The 22,904-nt window shown below is 39.7% G+C and overlaps 1 protein-coding gene across 1 annotated transcript in view; it reads left to right on the plus strand.

Moving 5' to 3' along the window:
* Positions 1-22,904, plus strand: part of THRAP3 (thyroid hormone receptor associated protein 3) — a 68,597-nt gene that overhangs the window by 16,725 nt on the left and 28,968 nt on the right. The window contains exon 2 of the mRNA XM_003415498.4: positions 10,201-10,307. The gene's annotated coding sequence lies outside the window, so the exon portion shown is untranslated. The remainder of the gene's footprint in view (positions 1-10,200; positions 10,308-22,904) is intronic.

The raw sequence follows: 22,904 nt of genomic DNA on the forward strand, positions 1-22,904 counted from the left end.
TGTCTTGGCTGTAATCTTTATGGAAGCAGATCTTCAGGCTTTTCTTTTCACTGTGCCACTGGGTGGGTTGAAACTGCCAACCTTTTGGGTAGTTACCAAGCACAAACCCTTTGCACCACAGTTGGCCCTATAACTTTTCTGCCAGGGTTTAAATCTTAAGTAACTTTATGTATCAGAAATTAGAAAAATATTGACAAACTGTAATACCAAATTTCCAGGCAATAGAAAGCAAGATTGCTAAATTAGGGATGGCATGAGTCACACAGCTGAATTGAATGTTTTAGAGGGAAAACTGTTTAAAGGCTAACTTTGACAGATGACAGTTCTTTTAGTAACTAAGGCTTGCAGTTACATCAGTTGCCGTTTTTTTTTTTTAAGTAGTTTTTATTGTGCTTTAAGTGAAAGTTTACAAATCAGGTCAGTCTCTCACACAAAAACCCATATACACCTTGCTACACACTCCCAATTACTCTCCCCCTTGTAAGACAGCCTGCTCTCTCCCTCCACTCTCTCTTTTCGTGTCCTTTTCGCTAGCTTCCAAGCCCTCCACCCTCTCATCTCCCCTCCAGGCAGGAGATGCCAACCTAGTCTCAAGAGTCCACCTGATTCAAGAAGCTCACTCCTCACCAGCATCCCTCTCCAACCCATTGTCCAGACTACACTGGTTTTTACAACCATTTATTTTCCTGATTAAACTTACAGACATAGCACTAATTCTGGTGAACTGTTATGCTGCTCATAAATGCTTTGGAAATAAGCTGTATTTTGTGAGGGACCCTCTGCTTAAGAGTGGCTAGATGGCCTTGAAATTTGGTATTTTGTGGGAGGAGGAGGCTTACTGTTCCCCAGTGGTGTTTGTAAATTGCTGTAGGGTTAATACCTGTTTCCAAGCAACTGCACATTTGTTTTCTAGAATTAGGAGAACTGGAGAAAATGGAAGTTTTGGATAGGCATTTTTTTCCCCAGAGACTTCTAAGATGGCCGATAAAATTATTGTTAATAGTAAGTTTAGTCGGAAAAAAATAATAAGTTTAAGTTGTCAGTACTCTGAGGTAGTTATTGACCTGCACGTTAAGTCTAGTAGCTGCTTACAGTTTGTAATTAAAAAAAAAGAAAAAGTTTCCAAAGGTGAATGAATATGCTTTATAATGGCTTCTCCAGCATGAGCACACTAATTTATCCAAACTAAACCCAGATTTCTTCATCCAAATTAACACCTTCCTCTTTACTATTTGCAGTGCCATCATGTTTTTTCTGGTCATTGAGTTCTGACGCCTTGTCTCTTCTTCATTTCTAAGTCTAGTCAGTTATCTGGTGCGTGCCATGCATGTGTAAGGTACTTTCAGACTTCGCTCTCGTGAGCTGTCATTTCCACTGGGATCGTTGGATGCTAAGACAGGAATGCCCCTTTTGTCATTTCTACCTATCCACATTTTACTTGTTCTTGAAGGGCCAGCTCAGATACCAGCTTTGCCTCCTTGAAACCTTCCTTCTTCCTTTAGCAGTAAATGGTCTTTGCCACTGTACTCCTGGTGGCACTCAATTCTGGTATGTATTATGTAGGTCAGTGTGTATAACACCTCTCCCCCAACCTTATCATAAACTCCTTAAAGGCCAGGATAGTGCCTTAAATATGGCGGGAACATATGTTAAATGAATGGTTCTGGTCCAGAGTTGCTTTACCTCAAACATGATAACTCTCCTAACTTATCCCTACTCTCGTCTATCCTGACTCATCCTCTTACCCAACAGTTTGCCTGCTTAGAAACATTTACTGCTTCCCATTCTCAGACATAGAGTTCAGCTTTCTTTTTAGTTGGCATTTGAGGCTAGCTATATTCTGGTCCTACCCTTAGGTAAATTTGACACTTCTGCATAGCTGTTCCATTCTTTAGCTCTTGAACAGTTGCATTTGCTTTTCCAGATTTTTTTTTTTTTTTTACATTTTGCTAACCCTTTGGGACCCAGCTCAAGTGTTGTCTTCTCTCCGACTAAGAACTCCCTTCTGAATTTCTATAGTACTGCCATATCTCTTGTGTTGTCAGAGTTTGTTAAAATTTTTTATGTACACTGTTTTGTATCTTGGAGTTTTTAGGAAAGAGGAAAAGCCAGTCCCGATAGGTCAACTGAATACCTACTAATAGGGCACGCTCCAGACAAAGCGACGTATGTTCCAAAATAAAAAAAAATTATTATGGCCTTTGGGAACTGGAAGTTGGGGAAATGGAGGATAGAAATTAGAAAGGAGACATCGTTGGAGTTTGAAAAAATTTACAAGCTAGTTAAAAACTAAACATTTTAGCTTTCTCAGGCAAATAAAATATTGTTGTCTATGTTAATGTCTCAAGTACATGATTCTATACATGTTACTTTCTTTTTAAAGCTGTATAGCTAATAGCTGTAAACAGTATACATAATATTCATTTGTTTATTCAGCAAACATGTAGTGATGCCCATACTGTGTCTAGGCACTGGGAATACAAAAAGGAATTTGATCTGGTACCTGTCCTCAAGGAGACATTTAGTCTTGTAATATTGCACTAGTAATTTTCAAGGAAATTGAGGTTCAGGTGGTAAGGAAATAATGTTAGCTTATAAAAGTTATGCCATATGATAAAAAGATAGATTCTGGAAAAGTAGCTGTTAAGATCTCTTGACAGTTCAAGTCTATCTGCTGGATAGGAGTGCTGTTTTGCTCCGAGGCACCTCTGTATAGCCTCAAAACCTGTTGCCGTCAAGTCGATTCCCACTCATAGTGATCCTATAGGACAGAGTAGGACTGCCTCATAGGATTTCCAAGGAGCGGCTGGTGGATTCAAACTGCCAACCCTTTAGTTAGCACCTGAACTCTTTAACTACTCTGCACAGCCTGAGAGCAAGATTTTAGAAACTCGTTTAGGTAGAAACTTTTCAGGTGCACACATGGCATGTTTGATCCCTCTCTGCCTTGTAAGGTGAGAAGCTGAGGCACAGAACAATGGGGTCATTTGAGGGGCAAACTCATTCAGCCTGGAATGAATCTTGGGTTTGTTGTCAGAGCACACTGCTTCTTTAAGATATTTGATGGTGTAATTAGTGTCTTACATTCTGAGTCGCCATAAAGCCAAATTCTAAATCCTCAAGACAGAGAAGGTAGTTGTTAGTGATCTTGTGACTACCATACCAGCTGGTTGAGGTCTTGTCTTTTAACTCCTGTCATTTTGACATTGGCCAGATTAATAGTAATATTTATTGAGTACTTAACAATGGGTAAGCACTGTTTAAAAACCTTTATATGTATTATAATTTACATAGTAACCTTATGAAGCAGGAACTCTTTTTATGTCAGTTTTGCAGATGATTAAACAGAACCGACAGAGTAACTCTTAACTCATTCAAAGGTCTCAACTGCTAGTTGGTGGAGCTGGGGTTCCAATTCAGGCCATCTGGCTTTAGAGCAAGTGCTCTTACAATTTACTGGACTAGTACTCTTTGGGAATTGCTTTAGGGTGGTTACTAATTTTTATTTGTCTTATTGTAAGTAGCTGGGTATGAATGTGTGTGTGTGTGTGTGTGTGTGTGTGTGTGTGTACATATATATGTGATAGTTTCTACCATTTGAGTTTCTACAGCTTTGAGAATTACTGTTTATTAAGGCTTTGTTGTTTGACCATTTGCTCTAAGTGCCTTTGTTAGGCAAATTATGTAGAATGGAGTTAGCCAGGTAGGGAATATTTTAGGTTTGTGGGCCAAGAGGCAAAACTGAGAATTTTAGGTAGGTACTTATGTATAACGGGAACCCTGGTGGCTAAGAGCTTTGCCGTTGGAACTTACCAGCCGCTCCTTGGAAACCCTATTACTTATGTATAACGGGAACCCTGGTGGCTAAGAGCTTTGCCGTTGGAACTTACCAGCCGCTCCTTGGAAACCCTATGCGGCAGTTCTGTTGTCCTGCAGGGTCGCTGTGAGTTGGAATCAATGTGTAACGAGAGAAAATACATTTCCACAAATTTTTTATTGACAAAATTCAAAATATAATAATTGAATACAATTTTTGTAATACAGGTCTGCTAGTGAGAGGAACAGATTTCTTTTTTAGGGGGATGACATTCCACTTGATTGGGGTTCAAAGTTCGTGTTCACATCAGAGTCAGTTGCAAATGTTCATCTGTTAATTCTGTAGTGAAATTTTATGTATTTCATCTTTGAAAATGTCTTTTCACACAGATAGATACTGCCAACTACTAATAGTAATCAATAAGCATATGATTTTAGTGGAGCATATTCATCACTTGGAAGGCATTTATAGAATTCTGTTAGATTCTTTCCTTGGTATTTGCCTTGTAGCATGCCATTACATTGAAGATTAATCACTTCCAGTTGGAAGTTAGGTGGAAACTCCTTGGTTGCATAGTAAACAGATTTTGAAATACAGAGATTTCCTTTGCACTTGTGTTGAGGTAGGAAAAATCCTGAAAATGTAGTTTGCTCAGAAAGTATATTTTACTTCTTATTTGCGTGGAAATGGAGATCTCGCTGGTTTTAACTTCTGACAGTTTGGGAAATGAATAAATAAAGTTTTTTTCTGACATTTTCGATACAAACAATATTCACATTAATTTCCCATATTATAAGCTTCTCCTGTAAGTGCCATTTTGCCTTACAATTTTAGGTCGAATTCATTAAGAAACATCAAGCGTGCAACAAAAGCTAACTTCCAAAGCCATTCAGTGTTCAGTAATAGCGATAAAATGGTTCTCCTTGTTCAGAAAATTATCAGCCTCAACACTGACCTCAGAAAATCACAATAAAACTTTACCACTGCTAAGCCATCCAGCTGCTGTGTGGTAAGGGAGATCAGGAAAGTGGCAAAACTGATGATGGAAGTCTACAAGAGTGACTATGATATTTCTATATGTATCTGTTTCTGTATTAAAGTAAATAAGTTTATACTGTGTTTACAACTCTGATCTAGAATGCTAGTACCACTTGGATTTTTCTAGGCTTCCCCTCTTGCTTGTCTATAACCTCCCATTCCAGCAGTAAGAAACCTTGCTTCTGTCATCTGCCAATCATTTACTTAATTGCTAATTCCACTATACATATATTATAGTGGTTTCAGAATTGTTAACCTGTATCTCTCTGGCGGTTTTTATCCCTCTGGCAAACAACTTTACCAGCTAGAGTACAGTGCAGTTCCTTTCCTCTTGAGTCTTCCAGACGCATTCATTTCCCAACTTACTTAGGTCAGTACCTTTTTCCTCCCACTTGCCTTGTTTTTTTAATTGACTGTTAATGCTGCTTCCATTGTCCTCAGTTATTCCCAACAATTATTCTTACTGAAAGGATAATAGTCTTAAGTTTATTTTTTCTGGACACATGTCTTTAGCTACTGCAGTCAAACATGATTTAATTAACTCACCATCACTAAATCGGCTTTCCTTGCTTTGCTAACAAGTGAGCCACTCAGAAACTTACTTTGGTTGTTGCCTTGTTTTTATTTTTGGAAAGAATTTCTGCTGTGACGAGATTCTGTTTTAAATTTTTTAGTTTTTCTGACAGTTGCTTTCTTATGAGTTGGGACTAATGTGATGAGTGCTTAGTTTGGCAGTGTCAACATACATTGTATTCTTAGCACAGCTGTGGTGTCATTTCCTAGTACACCAGCACTTTGCCATCTGGTTTGATAACAAAAAATAATCCACACTCACTATGCCTTAAAAGGGTAATATTCAAAGCCCCATTTTTTCCTTGTTTTGACATGACGGGTATGCACTGGTGGTTTAAAAAACACTGATAAAATGTGATGTGGCAGTGTGCATGGCACTCAGACGCTTTTTCCTTATAAATGTGTTGCTGTGGTTTGTCGTGTCTTGAGCAGCTGTGCAAAGCGATGAGAGCACTGCATACAGTCTCTGTTGGGGCTGCTCAACTCTGCCCTTGTAGTGCGAAAATCGTCCCGTGAATGAATGAGCATGCTTTTTGTGGGTACTGGAATTTGAATTTCATACAATTTTCACATGTCATGAAATATTATTCTTTTGATTCTCTGCCTCCATTTAAAGATGTTAAAACCATTCTTTTTTTTTAATTGTAATTTAGATGAAGGTTTACAGAACAAACTAGTTTCACATCAGACAGTACACACATTGTTCTGGTACATTGGTTAATAACCCCACGACATGTCAGCACTCGCCCTTCTCAACCCTCGGTTCCCTATTACCAGCTTTCCTGTTCCCTCCTGCCATCCAGTCCCTGTCCCAGGGCTGGTGTGCCCCTTTAGTCTTGTAAAACCATTCTTAACTGGTGGGCTGTACAAAAGCGGGTAGCCGTCTGGGTTTGGCCTGTGTGCTGTAGTTTGCTGGCCCTCAGTGTGGAAGGCCCTGTATATGTGACCCGTATGAAGTGTGTGTCTCTCTCTCCATAACCATTTGTAGTAACTTCATCAGTCTTGGATTCAATATAGGTTGCTGCCGATACCATGTAAACTACTTGGAACAGACGTTGCATTGTTTTCTGTGGTAGGACACTAAAGGTTTATTTGTTCAACTGTTCTGCTGTCATGATCTTATCAGTTCTTAGTATTTTTTCAATGGGGGAACAGCTAAGATGAAATTTTATTATTTATTGGCTACCACGAGTAGAAGACACTGTCCTCATTTGTCCACTTTAATTGGTAGGTAGCATCATGCTTTTGAAGCCAGAACATATTGGTCCTTCAGCTATGATACAAACAAGCTTTGTCCTGGTAGTTTAAAAGACTGGCATTGGCCTTGGGGTCACAGGAGTGGGTAAGGTCACCCTTGTGTTTCACCTTATGTTTTGTACTCTCAATAAAAGATTGCCAGGGGTGCCTGAGGCGAGATAAAAAAAAAATTCAGTCTTGTTTAACTGCAGGAGATACAAATGCTATATGGTCTTAGAATATTAGTGTTCACCCTTTGTTTGAGGACCTATATATTGTTGTTTAAGGTCTAGCAGTGGCACAGATTGTTAAGTGCTCTGCTGCTAACCTAAAGCTTGGGGGTTTGAACCCACCTAGCAGTTCTGTGGGAGAAAGACCTGGTGATTTGCATCCGTAAAGATTACAGCCAGGAAAACTCTACGTGGCAGTTCTGCTCTGTCACATGGGGTCACTATGAATCAGAATTGACTCATCGGCGCCTAACAACAGTGTATGGAAAGTGGGCATGTTCTGAGCTATCACTGGTCTACGCTACTTTTGTCCTTTTCCTAGATTATTGTAGGCAGTATCTACCAGTCGCTCTGCCCTGGTCCTGTTAAAGTCTGTTCTCCCTCAGCAGCCAGAGTGATCCTATGAAAACACAATTATGATCGTGTTACTCCTTTCTTCAAAACACTCCAGTGACTGCTCATGTTACCAGAGTAAAAGCAAAGTCCTTACAGTGGCCTGCAAGGCCCTGTCCATTAACCCACATCTCTGACTTGACCTATCAACTGCTCCCTTGGAAGTTTTTCCTTTGCAGCCACTCTTTTTGCTCAGTTCTTCAGACAGGCCAAGTGTGTTCCTTTCCCAGCGTCTTTGCACTTGCTGTTCCCTTTGCTTGGACCCTTTCACCCTCAGATACATGTACAGCAAATGCTTTCTCTTCAAGTCTCTGCTCAAATGTCACGGGAGAGAAGCCTTCCCTGACAGTTTTGTATAAAATCTTAACTCTTCTGCCCCCATCCCCCTCCTAGTCACCCCCTAGAGTGTAAGCTCCAGAAAGGAAAGGACTTTTTAACTGGTGAATCTCCAGTGCCTAGAATGCCGCCTTGCATGTAGTAAGCCAAAATCAAACCTGTTGCCATTGACTCACTTCCAACGCAATAAATGTTTTGTTGAATAAATGAACAATTAGTAATATAGAAGGGAAAAAGTATATTGTTGGCAATGCCAAGGCGTCCTTGGTAATACTTTGGCATTCCTCCAAGGGGGTTCAAGAGATAGAGGCTGTAAAGAACACCCAGTGGTTTACCAGATGACAAAGGCAGGACAAGCTGCTGGGGGGTGGGGGTGGGGCAGTAAAACCTGTGGTGGCAGGGCTTCAGGTGTCTCCTTACAGTCACAGGATCCTGATGGGTCAGAGTCTCAGGCTTGCTTCTCTGCCCATCATAACAATGAAACATTGAAGACTTGTTGGAATGATAAAATTCTTGCCAGTATCTGAGAAGAGGTTAATTAGCAAGAAAGAAACATAATGGGGTAGGAAAATGGAAGAGATGTTTGTATATTTGCCACTTGGGTAGAATTGTACAGTAAGATCATTTCTCAGTTTTGTAGCAGTCATTGGAATGTCCCTCACTGGGCAAGCCAGATGGATATGAGCCCTTGGTCCTCTGGAGTTATGAGGCCTTGGAAAGGAATTCTGGCTGATATAACCTAGGATGAGTTATAAGAATAAACTGCAAGAATGTATGCAAAGGTATTCTGAAAGAATGAGTTTTTGAAAGTGCTATATATATATATTTTTTTTTTACTATTTATCAACTAAGTAAATATCAACAACATTTTCATTAATTTGACTGAATGCAAATTTCCTTTAAATTACAGTCTAATCCTATTAGTATTTTTGTGAGTAGGCGCTTCGTAATGTTGGTTATCTGATTGTCTTTGGTACAGGTCAAGGGTTTGTTGCTTAGGTATTCAGTTTACTCAGCAAAAACATATCAGTGTTAGGTGCATAAAGAGTTCACAGCCCAGTGGGGAATTTGACAGATAAACAGATACAATTAGATGAGTGTAAGGAAAGATGTGTCCAGCTAACACAAAGAAGCAATACCTAACCCAGTGTGGGAGAGCCAGGGAAGGCTTGGTTTGGGAAGAGACCCTTAAAGGAATGAGTAGGAGTTTAGTGAAGGAGGAAGAGGCATTCCACATGTACAAAGGGTTCAGAGACTATAACTTAAGGAAATCAGTTCTTTTCTGCCCTGGGTAAGTAGGCAAGGGTTCAGCTATGTGCAAACCATGGGTTTCAGAGGAAGCTATGATGGGGAGGCCACACCTGAGGCACTCAGCATCTACTGAGGTCACCCACATCGCCATGGTGGAAAGTGAACATTGACTTGGGAGAATCAGGAAGGCTGCACCTTGAGACCAAAGGGGCATGCATGCTACAGACTGGATTGATGAAGTCCAAATAGAAAGTTTCCCATATATTTGTGAACTAGGTAGTCCTGATATGCCCCGGATGGGATATGTGAGGGACATGGCAGAAGGGAGATTTGTTACCTTCACACACCAATAATGGAGTTAGTGTTATATTACATAGCAAATTTAGTAGCCAAAAACAAAAACTGAGTATATTGTTTGTTCCTAGGCTCTGAGACCTAGAGGTTATGCCTGGTGCTGGGCACACATGGGCTTTCAGTGTATATTGATTGAGTGAATGCTGAGTAAGTTAAGAGAGTGTATCTTCAGATTATTTGGATCTTGGTTACCTTCCTACCTTTATAGTAATATGAATGAGTGATACAGCTTTAATAAGCTAGAAGTAAGGATATTAACTTTATATATGAGCTTGTTGATCTTGGAACTTTGTTTTCCTGTTTGTTTTGGATGACACTATTTTGATGTGCGGCCATGTTACTAATGTTTAGATCTGGGAAAAATTAGACAAATGGAGCTGAAGTTATTTTTGTGTGCTTTGTGGGGTGGGGATGGTGGTAGTATTTTGACCTGGAATGTATTTGTTAAATTTAGCTCTGCAAAAAATGATGTGCAGAGGGACGGAAGCATATGGGAACTCCCCGTACTTTCTGCACAGTTTTTCTGTACACACCTCAAACTGCTGTAAAAAAAAAAAAAAAAAGTCTATTAAAAATTTTAGCTGCACATATCTCAATTACATTTTTCTTTCCTTTCAAACAATTAGCTCCTGTGAATTTCTCCAGGTTGAATTCTGGAGCTTGTGAATTCGTCTTGCATAATGCAAACCCTGGCACCTGAAATATTACCAGTGGAAGAATTGGGTTACAAGAAGGAAGGTTTTAGCTTTCCACACTCCAACTTTATTATAAGAGGTTGAGTGGATGAAAATGAGGCAGGCAGACATGCACACACACGCACATCCGTCACACTAGCTTACTGAGAGAGGAGCCGATGTCCACTTGAAGTTGACAGCTCAAATAGGGTTTTTGCTTATAAATTTCAAGCATCGGCGATGCAGTCTACAGGTTGTGGATAGCGATTTTATCAGTGTTTATTTCCTCTCATTCCAGAATTGTAACCTGACTTTGTAAATTGGAAAAGCCAGTGGCACTGCCAGTGTTTTTTGAGGTAGTGTCTGCTTGGGATCCAGTGCAAGTCGAATCATTGTTCAGATAAGGTAAGTGTATGGGGGTAAGAAGAACTAATACCTTCACTGATGTATGAAATCAGTCTTTATGTTAAAAGTTGACTATTTTTCAGAAGATTCCTAATGGAAGTTCTGGTTACTTATTAATTAAGCAGCATTTGTATTTCAGTTTAACAAACTGAAACCAGTTAATAAAGTAGCCTTGGACTCTGATTCCTTCCATATTGTACGATCAGCAGTTTGGTTGGTTTTTTAAAGTTTTGAGTTCTTTAATAATACACGTGCATTCATTTGAAAGTACTGAAAAAGATCATCCATAAACTTGACATACATATATTAAAAAAAAAAAAACAAAACCAAACCCAGTGACGCCGAGTCAATTCCGACTCATAGCGACCGCATAGGACAGAGTAGAATTGCCCCGTAGAGTTTCCAGGGAGTGCCTGGCAGATTCGAACTGCCGACCCTTTGGTTAGCAGCCGTAGCACTTAACCACTACGCCACCAGGTCACTGTTAATATTTTGGTTAACAGTCTTTTAATGAGTATGTTACCTGGATATGTATGTGTTTAATCAAAATTGGAATTATACTTTTTTGTCTTCTGGTTTTTGTTAATAAGGTGAGATATATTTTCCTCATTTGCATTTTTAAATGCCTGTATGACATTTCATCATATGGATGTGCTATATAATTTATTTAACCTAATCCCTTTTTGGTAGACATGGTCTTATCCCCCGTTTTTCCTTGTCATAGATTTCTATGTGATGGACATGAAAAAACTCTTGTGTACATTTGATTTCTCCCCTATATTACATTCTCTTAACTTTAAACATTCTATATTTTTTTGGTACTGTTTTAATTTTTATTAATGCATGTGCAAAAAAAACTACGTAGACAGACAGCTGCACCACTGGGCTTTGTCCCCAATCCCTAGGAGCAATTATTTTCAACTCTTTAGCTGTTTCTTTTGTTATTAGCATAGCTTTCTATGTGCATATATTACTTATTGATTTCCCACTTTTTTTGTTATTTTGTATTAACTTCCTATGTTGGATAGTGGAGGTCTGTGATAGGCTTCCCCAGCTGCCTCACATACATTTATTGTCACTGGTTATAACATAATTTTGGTTAGAACAGTATTCACTGTTGACAATATTATGATTCACCAAAAAAAAAAAAAACCAAACCCAGTGCCATCGAGTTGATTCCGACTCATAGTGACCCTATGGGACAGAGTAGAACTGCCCCGTAGAGTTTCCAAGGAGCGCCTGGTGGATTCAAACTGCTGATCCTTTGGTTAGCAGCTGTAGCACTTAACCGCTATGCCACCAGGGTTTCCTAATATTATGATCATGAATAGCTTATTCACAGCGTAGTTATTTTGCATGCTATAGTTACTTTTCCTATTTGCACAACTGTTTTCCTGTGTTAAAATATTTTTGTCTGTTTTGCTTAGTTTTCAGTGTTTTTATCAGTAACTCCTCCCAGACTCTACCTAGAAGTGTAATCTTTCTCATTACATTTAAGCACCTTGGCTGTAAGTTTTATCTTCTTGGAGATGATTTCTGATATGTTCCGTTCTGAGCTTGTGCTCTATGCTGCAGTCGTACTTGCTATCCCAACGTCATCGGCCTGGTGATATTTCCTACCTCGTTTGTACTAGATTCCGTTATCTTTTCTCATCTCTGTGTTTTGTCTTTTTCTTTCTTTATTTAATCCTTTGTTTTGGAGAGCATTTCCTGTAACTTCCTGAGAAGAGGGTGTATGAGAGGTAGATTTTTTAGACATTGTCTAAAAAGGCTTTTATTCTTCCTGTATGTTGATTGTTAGTTTGGCTGGGTATACAATTCTAGTTTGGAAATAATTTTCCTTCAGAATTTTGAAGATACTGCTTTCTTGTCTTTTGTCTGCCACCGTTGGTGAGCTGTCTGTTGCTTTTGCGTGTAACTTGTACATAATCTTTTTAGACTTCTTCATCCACAGTGTTCTGAAATTTCATTATGTTGTTGATGTGGTTGTTTCAGCCACTTAATGGATTGAAACTTATGTCCTCCAGTTCTAGGAAGTTTTTTAGAATTATGTCTTTGATTTTTCCCTACTCTTTTTCCAGGATTGTTTATTTGAATGTTGGATCCTCTAGATCGATTCTTCATTTTATCTTTTTTTCCTCCTATTTCCATTTCTGTGTTTTTCTACTTTCTGGGAGATCTCCTTGGTTATGTTTTTCAACTTTGTATTGTTTCCACTTGTGCTCTTATATTTTTCATTTCCAAGAGCTCTTTTTTGTTCTTTGAATGAAGCAGAGAGGTGAAATAGCATAGTATTTAAGATTGTGGATAGTTTCCTCGTATGCAAAATGGAGGCAATAATAAATAGAACCTGCCTTATAGTATCGTTGTGAGTTAAATGAATTAATACGTTAAGTGTTTAGACCAGTGCCTGGCTGTTATTCTACTATTGTTATTATTGTTGTTTCTGACCTTTTATAATGGATACAATATGTTTTATCTCTGAGGATATTAATGATGTTTTTGATAGGCATATCAAATAGTCACTGATTTTTTTTTTTCGTTGTGCATTAGATGAAGGTTTACAGAGTAAATGAGTTCCTCATTAGACAGTCAATACCCATATTGTTTTGTGACTTTGGTTGCGAACCCACGATGTGTCAACACTCTCTCTTTGACCTTGGGTTCCCCATTACCAGCTTTCCTGTCACCTCCTGCCTTCTTGTCCTTGCCCCTGGGTTGGTGTGCCCATTTAGCCTTGTTTTGTTCCATGGGCCTGTCTGATCTTTGGCTGAAGAGTGAACTCCAGGAGTGACTTAAGTACTGAGTTAAAAGGGTGTCCAGGGGCTATACCCTTGGGGCACTAATTTATCTTTTAATTTTTTTTTTTAGCATTTCCTTAACATGTCTGGAACTTTATTTTTGTTGATGATGAGAAGTAGAAATCTAACTTTTATACCAAGTGTTAATCAGTTGTCCCAGTTACTGATTTATCCTTCCTTTTTCCACTGGTTTGAAAAGCTACCTTTTTAAGGTATATTTCTTGACTTTCTATTTTGATGCATATCTGCCTAATCTTATGCCAGTACTTAATGTTTTAATTATTGTAGTGTTATATGATCTTTAAATACTTAGTGATACAAGCCTTCTTGTCTCACCAAGAAAAAAATAAAATAAATTATCTTCATATTTTTAATTTTGATCCATACAGAAATATGGCAGGTCTTGCTTAAGAGAATTAAAAATTGGAAATGAGAAAATAAATATTGGAAAGGCACAGACATAGGAAGCCAGTGACATAATTTTTTTTTATTAACTTTTATTGAGCTTCAAGTGAACGTTTACAAATCAAGTCAGACTGTCACATATAAGTTTATATACACCTTACTCCGTACTCCCACTTGCTCTCCCCCTAATGAGTCAGCCCTTCCAGTCTCTCCTTTCGTGACAATTTTGCCAGCTTCCAACTCTGTCTATGCTCCCATCCCCCCTCCAGGCAGGAGATGCCAACACAGTCTCAAGTGTCCACCTGATATAATTAGCTCACTCTTCATCAGCATCTCTCTCCTACCCACTGTCCAGTCCCTTTCATGTCTGATGAGTTGTCTTCGGGAATGGTTCCTGTCCTGTGCCAACAGAAGGTTTGGGGACCGTGACTGCCGGGATTCCTCTAGTCTCAGTCAGACCATTAAGTATGGTCTTTTTGTGAGAATTTGGGGTCTGCATCCCACTGATCTCCTGCTCCCTCAGGGGTTCTCTGCTGTGCTCCCTATCAGGGCAGTCATCGATTGTGGCCGGGCACCATCTAGTTCTTCTGGTCTCAGGATGATGTAGGTCTCTGGTTCATGTGGCCCTTTCTGTGTCTTGGGCTCATAGTTATTGTGTGACCTTGGTGTTCTTCATTCTCCTTTGATCCAGGTGGGTTGAGACTAATTGGTGCATCTTAGATGGCCGCTTGTTAGCATTTAAGACCCCAGACGCCACATTTCAAAGTGGGATGCAGAATGTTTTCATAATAGAATCATTTTGCCAATTGACTTAGAAGTCCCCTTAAACCATGGTCCCCAAACCCCCGCCCTTGCTCCGCTGACCTTTGAAGCATTCAGTTTATCCCGGAAGCTTCTTTGCTTTTGGTCCAGTCCAGTTGAGCTGACCTTCCATGTATTGAGTATTGTCCTTCCCTTCACCTAAAGCAGTTCTTATCTACTAATTAATCAGTAAAAAGCCCTGTCCCACCCTACCTCCCTCCCCGCCTCGTAACCACAAAAGTATGTGTTCTTCTCAGTTTATACTATTTCTCAAGATCTTACAATAGGGGTCTTATACAATATTAGTGACATAATTTTTTAAAGACGTCTGCTGAGCGCTTGAAATGTGGTATTGTATCGGACAATACATCTGTAGGAGCTTATGCTTCTGAAAGAATAGATAAAACTAATATATTTATGGAATGATACCCTGTGCTAGTCCATACATAAGTTAAAGCAGTGATTAACATATAACAAAATAAATGTATATATGGCACTAAGTAAGGGCAAAGTGGGCAAATCCCACATTTATTGCTAACTTTGTGGTAAGGATCCACATGAATCCAGTGCCCAAGGGGGTGAGGGGTGGATCCAGTCCTCACCTTTTCACTTCTCACTTCTCCATCTTTGTCTCCCCAGCTGCCGACACAGCATACTCTCTCCAACCCTTGCCACCGGGAGCTAGGTCAGAGCTCACAACTTAAAATACACGGTCCTTCAGATTGCCAAATAAGCAGATGCCAGCTCCTGCTGGCTCTCATTGCCCCTGTAAGTTCGATAATTCACTGGAACGACTCACAGAATCTAATGGAGAGTATACCATACTTAAACAGCTGCAGATTTATTACAACCAAAAAGGATTCAAACGAGGAGACACATAGGGTGAGGCCTGGTAGAGGTCCTAAAGAGGGACATACTCCACTGTCTGATGCGTGGTCACCAACCAGAAAGTTCATCTGCACCTTAAGGCTCAGGGCTTTTTATTGGCCATCATAGATTACATCATGCCTCCTAGGCGTAATCAACATTGAGCCCCTGGGTGGTTTCTCTTGGTTTGGCCAGCCCGCACTCATTAGCCTTAGGTGTGGTCCAGCTACAAAGAACTGAGAACAAAGGCCAAATTGCTTTTTGCCAAGCAATTCCATACCCCTCCCCCCCGCCACACACACATTTTTTTCCCTTCAAATGGTTTTACGATAGACTTATTTTAGGAAAATAATTTGAGCAATGTCTGTAAAAGATGTCAAATAACTAATTTCTTCTAATACAGTTGTGAACATGCACCATACAGAACTCTATGCAAACAGCAGATGCGTATGTATCAATGGTACACTGTTCACTAGATGAAGAAGGACCACAGACCTAATCTTTGGAATCTGCAGTGTTCGTAGTCCTCTGGTCCTGAACCCCTTTTCAGACTTCTGAATCAGAATCTTCGTGAATGGACCTTTTTTTTTAAGCTCTGCAGGTGATGGTAATATGTACTGCTTGTTCAGCCCAAGGTCTTAGTAACAATAATTTCATTTTTATAAAAAAATAGATAATTAAATGTCACAGCGGCTTGATTTAGTTTTTAAAAAAGGCTTTCCTTAATGAGAGCTGGAAGGAAGCCATAGGCCATTAATTAACCTATGCTACATATTGTTTTTATTAAGTTAGAAAAGCTGAGAGTTATTCTAAAAAATGAGAAGAAAATATTCCCCAGTAGTAACATGAACCCTTTTAAAGTGGGAACTAGTATTGAGGTTACTCTCTCCTGGGGATATAGGAGAGGAGCCTCTTGGGTGAAATGAAGATTCTTAAAGCTGCTGACTAGCTATTCATTCTGTTTCTCTAATGATGAAAGATTAGTTGCATAGATGATCCTGAGCCTAATAGGCACCCACTGAGTAAATTTTCAAGAGGGTGTACCACAAATTATATACACTGGAGATATTGCAGTGAAAAAGTTCCAAATTAATGGCCCCTCACCTTACCAACATCCCTGCCAACATCTTAACAACAAAGGGATTTATTTTTCAGGAGGTCATGACCTGGAGAATATAGAATATGACTTTTTCTTCTTTTGTTTCCAGTGCACTTCTTCAGTTTAGCACATGCAGTTTGGCTAGTAAAGGTAGAAAACACTTGGTTGCACTTCGTATAAAGATACCTGATTATCTGTTATTTATATTAATAGGCAGGTAAATAGTAAGGAAATAGGCTCATTCATAAAAATCTATTTGCTCCTGGGAAAGTTCCCATATATCTCTTGTCCGTTCGCACTCTGGAACTGTAGTTAAGCACAGCTTAAGGTGTAAATTCACTAGCTTTGTGCCAGACACTCTACCTGTATGTCTTTAATTCCCATGGCATTGTTGTGAGGTAAATCACATTGTTTCCATTCTATAAATCAGAAGACAGCATCTCATCCAGCTGATGGGTGGGAGAGCCAGAATTCAACCCAGTTCTTTTTGCTGCTAAAGCCACTACACACTGCAGAACCTGGCCCAGCATTATAAAGTCACATTCTGGGGTTCTGTCCATTTGGGACAGGACATTTTAGATTGGTAAATATGCTTCAGTATATTCCTTCACTTCATGGAAACACCCTCCTTTATATGCCCATCATGAAATGTAACATCTAGTCCTAGCTCAGTTTCTTGTGTTGGAGTCATAGGTTCCCTTTCCATCAAGCAGGGATTTCCCAGTTCTCTATGTCCTTTGGTCTTCATGACTGTGAAATATGGGTACTGTTACCCCATATTTTTAAAAATAAACTTGTTTTAGAGTAGTTTTAGCTTTACAGAAAAATCGTGAGGATAGTACAAAGAGTTCTCGTACACCCCACACCCAATTTCCCGTTATTAACATCTTGTATTAGTATGACACATTTGTTAAGTGTTTAAACTATTTTAACACAAGAAAATTTCAGTTCAAAGAGGGTAGGTGACAAAGATCTTACCAATGATCTTCTTTTTGACATTAGTCTGGCGTTTTCTTCACTTTTCACCAAAGCAAAAGAAAACCTCCAAAGTCTCATTATGAGCCTGAAAAGATACAAAAAAATTTTTGTACCTGCAATAATAGGACAGAGAACCTGTCCTCCTTGTTCACTACATGTAGCACAATGCCTATCACAGAGTGAGTGCTCAGTAAGTACTGATGGAATGAATAGACAACTGCCCTTGGTACTTGCTGGACCAGGTATTTTTGGAGAATACGCTCATACCAGTCTTACCAAAATAACAGGGACTGTGAGGCTTGCTTCAATGAGAAAGCAAAACTACTTAAAAAATTGTGAGATTTGATTCTGGGTGTACTTTGCAGTAAGTGCTTCTTAGTGCAGCGTCCTGTTTGTGTTTGTAAAGCCCAACTGACCACTCCTCACAGTTCCTTATCTAGGAACCCTTAGAAGTTAAGTAATATGTCCAGTATTATTGTCCACATTTAATAAATGAATAAACTGAAATCCACAGAAATGATTACCTTCTTAAGGTCCCCTAGAATTCCTCTCTCATTTCGGGTCACTTCCTTTTGCTCAGATGTTAATAGATTGTCTGCTTATGGCCCAGGATGCCAGCAGATAAAGTTGAGCTCACCAACCTACGTGCTTCCTGTCTCCTTAGAATGCCTTTAGGAGGTATAGTACTTATAAACATTTTTGCATACATTTTATTTCTACAGTTTACTAGCCTTTTTCAAGATGACTTGAGACCTAAGTTTATTATTTGTGTGCATTTTTTCAGAATTTTCAAGCATTGATTAAACTGACTATGCTGCTTTCTGTGAATATATGTAATATTCCAGCTGTCTTTAGTCTTCCCTATGTTTTAATTTCTGGTTGAGGAGAAACATTGCAGCTTGATTGTAAGAATGACTAAACATGTTTCCTAGCAAAGTTTTGTCATTATCTTAAATTATTATTTAATATTTTCTCCGGTGTTAAAAATAAAAAAGCTTTATGAAACAGTGATTCCTGTGTGGGAATCAGCTTTGAAATAATTGGTGCCCTTCTGCATCCCATATTCTGTGCTGTTATGGAAAGTATATATCTCATTGATGTTTTCTTACCCTTTCAAGTAACTGAGAAGTAATGTGGTTCTGTTCCTTTAAAAAGTGAAAAATGAAAGGGGTAGAGTTTGCCACATCAGCAGGACTTGAAAGTAATTCACTCACTGAAAAGCAGGAATGAAATGTGACATCTTGTGGACTCTGCTGGAAGCAAGCTTACTGAGCCCTTCCAAGGCTCTTCTGAGCCCTGACTTGCTCTGGGAGCTCATCTTTCTCAGGTGAGGTTGGTGCTGCCTGAATTCGTTATAGGTGGGTTGCCCTAGAAGCAAATGATAAGTAGTCAGAAGGTAAGTGTCCAGGTCCCTGGACAGTTGATATCTGTGTGTTTTTGGGTAGATTGCATTGTTTTTAAAAAGGGTAGAATAGGATATGGATCTTAAATGATCCTTCGTAGTAAATTTCCGAGTTGGTGGGTTGTGAGTAGTGTGTGATTCTTCTTTAGATACAAAACATTACTACTTAGGATATGGCTGAAAGTAGGAGCCCTCGTGGCACAGTGGTTAAAACCTCATCCACTAATGAAAAGGTTGGCAGTTTGAATCCACCATCCGCTCCTTGGAAATCCTGTGGGGCAGTTCTCTTCATCCCTGTAGGCTGGCTGTGAGTTGGAATTGACTTGACGGCAGTGGGCTTGGCTGAAAGTAACAAGGAATAGTATCCTGCTCAATTTGTGCAAACTTTTATTTTGCCAGTGATAGAGCTATTCCAAATTCTCATTTGGTGGTTGAAAAAACAAGCATAGGATGGTGAAGACTCTTGCCCCAAATATGGGTTTCTGGTTTTATTTGGAGCGGTAGTTTAGTTTTGGTAAATTTCTCTCATTTAAGGGGCCTGAACACTTGCTTGGTGCTGCTATTTATTTTTCCCCAGTCTGTCATTGCCCACCAGTGGTAACAAATAAGGTCAGTTGTGTCCTTCCTCAGGGGCTCTGATATTTTGGACAGGGAAGAGTGGGAAGAAAGCAGTATGCATTGCCACACAGGAGGCGAGAGCAACATCTGTTGTTTATTAGTTGGTGATTGATGCTTGGGCTCAGAAGAACACGTCAGGAAGAGTGTGGTTTCTGAGGTAGGGTAGGCTTCCCTCCTGGATGGACAGGTGCCCATCATCCCCACACCCATTCACAGACTGTAGGGCATCTCTTGGCTTTTGCAGAGTGACCCTGACAGGTCCATTTTACATTTGGGAGCCCAAAGTGTCCAAAGTAAGTAGTAGTACTGTTAGAAAGGAATTACCCTATTTTCCTCATGTTTGAAATGACAGCAAGAAGTCCTTGTCGTTTTTTGTTTACACTATGCAGTTTAACACAAATTTTTTAAGAGACAAATAACCTTGTGCTCTCATATGCCATCCAAAGAAGCATTAAGGCTAGAAAAGGAAGAACAGAAAGTAGCTTTTTGGAGGACTTGGAATTGAACCTCTTTCCCACAATGGCAATATTTTTGACCTAGAGAAAGATGCTCATTTATTATTACAGATAGTCTATGTACACTTATGCCAGGCTTGCTCTTCCCTTAATTGCTGTTTTTTAAACTAATTTAGTGCTTACCCTCAGGGGAACTGTAAAAGGAAAAAACTATTTTGTTGTTGTTGAGAATATACACAGCAAAACATACACCAACAGTTTCTATATGTACCACTTAGTGTCACTAACTACATTCTTAAGTTGTACGACCATCCTCACCCTCCTTTTCTGAGTAGCTCTCCCCCATAACATAAATCCACTGTCCCCTAAGGTTCATATCTACTCTTTCAAGTTGCTGTTGCCAGTTTGATCCTATATAGATAGTTCTTAAAAGAGCGTACTGCTCAGGGCAGACCTTTTTTGCTAGTTAAGCTAACCAGTTCTAAGAAGGCTTCAGGAAATATTTTTGTTTTAAAGTTTAAAGATTATTTTAGGACAGTAGTTTCAGAGGTTCATTCAACCTTCACGGCTCCCAGAAGTCTGGAGTCCATGAGATTTTGAAATTCTGTTCTGCATTTTCCCTCAGGGAAACTTACTTTTTTTTTTTTTTTTTAAATTCATTGTGCTTTAAGTGAACGTTCACAAGTCAAGTCAGTCTCTCATACAAAACCTTATATACACCTTGCTTTGTACTCCTACCTGCTCTTCCCCTAACGAGACAGCACATTCTTCCTCTCTACCCTGTATTCCCCATGTCTGTTCAGCTAGCTCCTGTCCCCCTCTGCCACCCATATAGTTTCATATGTCTACTTGAGCCAAGAAGCTCACTCCTCACCAGTATCATTTTCTATGTTATAGTCTAGACCAGTCCCAGTCTGAAGAGTTGGCTTTGGGAATGGTTCCAGTCTTGGGCTGACAGAAGGTCTGGGACCATGACCTCTGGGGTCCCTCCAGTCTCAGTCAGACCATTAAGTTCTGGTCTTTTTGTGAGAATTTGAGGTCTGCATCCCACTGTTCTTCTGCTCCATCAGGGATTCTCTGTTGTGTTCCCTGTCAGGGCAGTCATCAGTTGTAACCAGGCACCATCTAATTCTTCCGGTCTCAGGCTGATGTAGTCTCTGGCTTATGTGGCCGTTTCTGTCTCTTGGCCCACATTTACCTTGTGTCTTTAGTGTTCTTTGTTTACTTTTGCTCCAGGTGGATTGAGACCAATTGATGGATCTTAGATGGCTGCTTGCTAGTGTTTAAGACCTCAGGGAAACTTTTTTTTTTTTTATGCTTTAAGTGAAAGTTTACAAATCAAGTTGGTCTCTCATACAAAAATTTATAAATACCTTGCTGTATACTCCTAAATTGCTCTCCCCCTGAGACAGCACAGTCCTTCCCTCCACTCTTCTCTTTTTGTGTCCCTTCGGCCAGCTTCCGACCCCCTCTGCCCTCTCATCTCCTTTCCAGACAGGAGATGCCAACATATTCTCATGTGTCCACTTGAGCCAAGAAGCTCATATTTCACCAGTATCATTTTCTGTCCCATTGTCCAGTCCATTCCCTGTCTGAAGAGTTGGCTTTGGGAATGGTTCCTGTCCTGGGCTAACAGAAGGTCTGGGGACCATGACCAATGGGGTCCTTTGAGTCTCAGTCAGACCATTAAGTCTGGTCTTATGAGAATTTGGGGTCTGCATCCCACTGCTCTCCTGCTCCCTCAGGGGTTCTCTGTTGTGTTCCCTGTCAGGGCAGTCATTGGTTGTAGCCAGGCACCATCTAGTTCTTCTGGTCTCAGGCTGATGTAATCTTTGGTTTATGTGACCCTTTCTGTCACTTGGGCTCATAATTACCTTGTGTCTTTGGTGTTCTTCATTCTCCTTTGCTCCAGGTGGGCTGAGACCAATTGATGCATCTTAAATGGCCACTTGCTAGCTTTTAAGAGCCCAGGGAAACTTAGGTGGACCTTTTTGTGTTTGCAGTTACCCTGACAGAAGAACCGAGGGCCAGGTACTGTTACTCAGAGGGTATGGGCTTTACCGGCCATCACTCAGTCTCTCCAGTTTCTAAACTTGGAGGGGAGGCTCCCTGTGCTGAATTGTTTCTGTGAAGTTTTGCCCAGCTGGTTCCTCCTTTGAATTCTCTTTCCAGCCTGACAGCACCTATAGGGAAGAACAGTTGAGAATTTGTTTTGTAAACAGGTATAAGCTAAAATAGGTGCTTTCAGTAATAAAGTAATCTTGAATGAAGTTGATAAGGATAAAAGCTCATTGGTAGAAGATTACAATGTCAAATATTTCCCTAAATGCCAAACAAACAGTTGGAGTGAAATCACAATTTTTGTGGTGGATTTGGGGCTCCATAGAATTAGAAACCTTTGCTATTTTGAGTGGCTAATCAAGAAATGCAATTTATTAGTGTGTATTTTCTTCTCTCTCAATAGTTTTCTCAACTTGTTCTGAAGTATTCATACTTGTGTAAACAGGTTGATAAAGCAGCCTACAACAGCAATATTTTCGACTACTCATGTCCTGTAATTGGGAGATAGTTTGAGTTTACACTTTGGAATTTAATGTGTTTGAGTTTAAATCAGAGTAATTGTTATTTTTGGTTAAGTGATTCTCTTTTCACACTTATTCTCAGAAGACACACATGGAGAAGCAAATAGAGGCGAGCTATGGGTCCCTTCATTACACGCCTGTTTTTTAAAAAAGGAAATCTGATTTTTTTGGAGAAAAACTGTGGGAAAGGAGCTGCATAGACTACCTGTATCCACCCAAACTTGTTAGGAGTTTGATCATGAATAGAGCCCGCCTGCAGAGTGTTGATGGCTTTTGAGCCTGGATGATGGGTTCATTTGAGTTCCTTATACTATTCTCTCTACTGTTGTGTAGGTTTGAGTACTTCCTGTAATAAAAATATTTTTTAAAAATAGAGCCCAGTTGGCTATAAAGCAGGCTCCCTCTGAACGCTCTTTAAAGTCATAAAAGAGCACAACTTCATTGTAATGTTTCTGAAATGGACTTTGAGTAAAAATACAGTTATTATTTATTTAGAGTTTTGTAGAAATTCCCATGTTAGATTTTTAAAAATCTCAACAGAAAGCAGGGAGATGTTTGATTCCACATTAAAGATAAAAGAATCAAGACC

Source organism: Loxodonta africana, chromosome 3, assembly GCF_030014295.1.
Source record: "Loxodonta africana isolate mLoxAfr1 chromosome 3, mLoxAfr1.hap2, whole genome shotgun sequence".
NCBI lineage: Eukaryota > Metazoa > Chordata > Mammalia > Proboscidea > Elephantidae > Loxodonta > Loxodonta africana.